Genomic DNA, 3249 nt, shown 5'->3' with positions numbered 1-3249 from the left:
GTTTGCTTCTCAGTTCTCTGACAAGTACTGTCTGCACACACCCTTATTTATCTGTAGAGGCAGTACTGTCTGTTTAACCAATGAAGTTTGCAGCAGCCAATCAAATATGTGATAGTTTATAGTTTTCCTGTCTTTTAATCCACAGCTTAAAAAGCGACAGTGAAAGTTACTGATTAAAAATGTGTGTTAGTTACACAGTAACACAACATGGGACTATGGGGCTTTTTGATTTTGCCGGAGGTTTTAAAAACATTAAAACAACTCAGATACACCACTGCCAGTGCAAGGAGAGGATTTTAAGTCAGCAGGCCAATCACAACTTGAGCCTTAAAAACATTTTGGTATTTTTGAGATTTCTCCAAAGGGTGGATGGCCTCTCAGAGATAGGGTGAGAAGTTCAGTCGTTTGCGAGGGACTCAGAGTAGAGCAGCTACTTCTCCACATTGAAAAGAGTCAGCTGGGTTACAAGAACCCACAGTGCAACTGCTGATGCCACTGTGGAGGTCCAAAAAATACCTCAGTCATAGATTTGGTCCAAGGACACATGCTTCATCAAGTAACACAAACTTTACTTTGAGAGTCTAACTGGTCTTTTTCGTTTTTTTGTTTTTAGTGCTGACATAACATGTTGACAGATGATGTGGCATGCTTCAGATCATTACCTGTTTCTCTTCCATCATTCTGATACAAGTTCATTCTGGTTTCATCTGTCCCCAAAAAATGTTTTCCAAAACTGTGCAGGCCCCTTTTAGATGTTTCTGGCAAAGTAATCTGGCCTTCCTGTTCTTGAGCGTAACCGGTGTTTGTACCCTGCTGTAAACTGTACTTTCACTCATGAAACCATCTCTTAATTGTAAATTTTAACAAAACATTTGCCTTGTATAGAGTGTTCTTGATTGTTAATTGACAATAAAACGCACATGTGAAATATTTATCTGTAATAGCACAATATGCAATGAAATAGTTCCCATTTACAGAAAGAAAACTTAAAACAAGTTTTTAAAAACAGTGAAATAAAATTGTGAAAAAAAGGCAGTCTGCATTTTTGAATTACAGTTATATCAGGTACTTCTCCATAGTAGTATTATAGAAAGCAGATTAGGGGCTGCACAGACCCAGTCTTGAGAAGACGACAGACCCAGTCTTGAGAAGACGACAATAGTGGCACGTTGTGCTGCATGCTGGGGAACAACACACCACCAAATCAGACGGAGCACTGCCCAATCTCACATAATCCAGTGTGTCTGTCAGGTAGTCACTGACATTTCCTGTAAATGACCTGTATGCTGTACACTATCCAGCAGTGACTGGACTGTGTTAAATGCACTGAAGAAATCAAAAAGGTTATTCTCAGTGATGTGATGGAAAGGATTCTGCCCCTCTCTGTGTCAAGCTGACTTGGCTGAATAGGATCCTACAAAAATATCACGTATTGTCTTTAAATAATTTGAACACACGAGATAGTCGACTGCAGAAGCGATCTTTTGGACAGAACGTTCTCATTGTGCTCTGTGACCACAGTGGGCAGATAACATTTCTATAAATGATTCTGTGCTTCTTATTCTTCCTTATCAAAAGCCGTGCACACTGCAGTTAGGCTCTGTATTGTTGCTTGACCCTGTCACAAAGGCAAGTTAAAACTTCACAAACACAACTTGTCTGTGTTGATCGATCGATTTCAGATTCACATAATCAGCTGTTACTATGCAGACAGGAGTAAGCTCTCTTCAACAGGTAAATAACTGCTTCATCCACTCCTAAATTTAGGGGATATATGAACTGCAGAGGGCTGAGAGAGGTTTCTATTTAACCTTCAGCTAGTTTCTCCAGCAACTTCATCACACGTGAGGCAAAAGTTGAAGGGCTCATCTGTACAAGAGCCAGACAAGACGTTTCCCACAACGTTGATGGTTCAGTGGTAATAATACCCAAAGAGTTCTGGATGCATCCTGACAATCAACATCCGGGCTCAGGATTGAGCCGCTTTTCAATCACAAAGAGTGAAATTCCACCTTTCTCTGGAGCACTCAGACCCAGACGTCTCTATCTGCCAAAAAGTTATAAGCCAAGTACTATCTGAAAGTATGAGTGCAGCCATATTTCAGTGATGCATGTAGTACTCCTCTCACAGTATCTGACAGTGAATAGGCAGTTTACCTCCTTATAGTTTAGCTGTAGTTCTGCTGTCTGCTCTGAAGCTCAGTCCATGGAAAAATGTTGTCTGGTGTGACGAGTCTGCTGCTACATTTGAAATTAGTTCCTAATTAAAATTAACTAATTTAATGAGAGAGATACAGATCCAGACACTTTCCAGTGGCTAACAGGCGTTAGCAGCTGGTTTGATTAAACCAACACTGTGTGTTTTTCTTTAAGCAGCAATACCAGTCCTGGCAAAAATGATGGAATCACATTTGGAGGAGGTCATTCAGCATTTTCACTTTGCTGCAAAGACACAAACCTTTTTAAACACCTCAGCTGAACTGAGCGTACCGAAAGCAAATATCCTTGTAATAATTATTGGTGCACTTCTTCTAGATCACATAGAAGATGACTGAGTGATGAAAACAGGCAATTAGATGACCATGGGAGGCACTTTTCTCACTCCATCGATAGGAAGTACATTTGGGAGGAGGGCAGAAAAATGACTGTGCTGACCCAAATTAACTTTTTCATTTTTGTTGAGGACACTGGAAGAGTGACTCTTTGACTTCAAGGATAAATCTAGTATTGGCACGAGTGTGCACGTCACACGCACTCAGAAGTCATTTGATCCTTGGCTCGTGTGCCTTTAACTGTAAAACTAACTAAATGTGAATTTGAAAACATTGTTGTGGTTTATTTAGTCATTTAGTCGGAGTGCAAGCACGGGCTGTCCTGTGACTTCATGGCCGTCTTTGCGGTACTCTGTGCAGGTGAGAGGTTTTTAATCAACCAGAATCAGGGTCCCTGCTCTGTACCTGCAGAAAACACAATCAGTCTACCTGTAACTGAGTTCACTAGTAAGTGTTTTACTGTGCACATTAGTCAAGGATGCAGTGTATACTGGGATGGAAAGATTCACCTTTTCTGACACCCGACGTGTTAAAAGTGACAGAGACAAACCAGTCATCCTCGTCTGCACGTTCAAAAGCTCAGTGCAGTTTAAAAAGTAAGTCAGTGTTTATTATCACCAGTAAAAACATGACAGCACCACACTTAAAAAACTTTTTCAAAATCATCTGGAAAACCTCACTTTAAGAAACATGTTCA

Source organism: Diplotaxodon limnothrissa, linkage group LG7 (assembly GCF_057381915.1).
Source record: "Diplotaxodon limnothrissa isolate DT_005_m linkage group LG7, D_limnothrissa_male_GT1.1, whole genome shotgun sequence".
In the NCBI taxonomy this organism is placed as follows: Eukaryota; Metazoa; Chordata; class Actinopteri; order Cichliformes; family Cichlidae; genus Diplotaxodon; species Diplotaxodon limnothrissa.
This window is presented reverse-complemented; position numbering follows the sequence as displayed.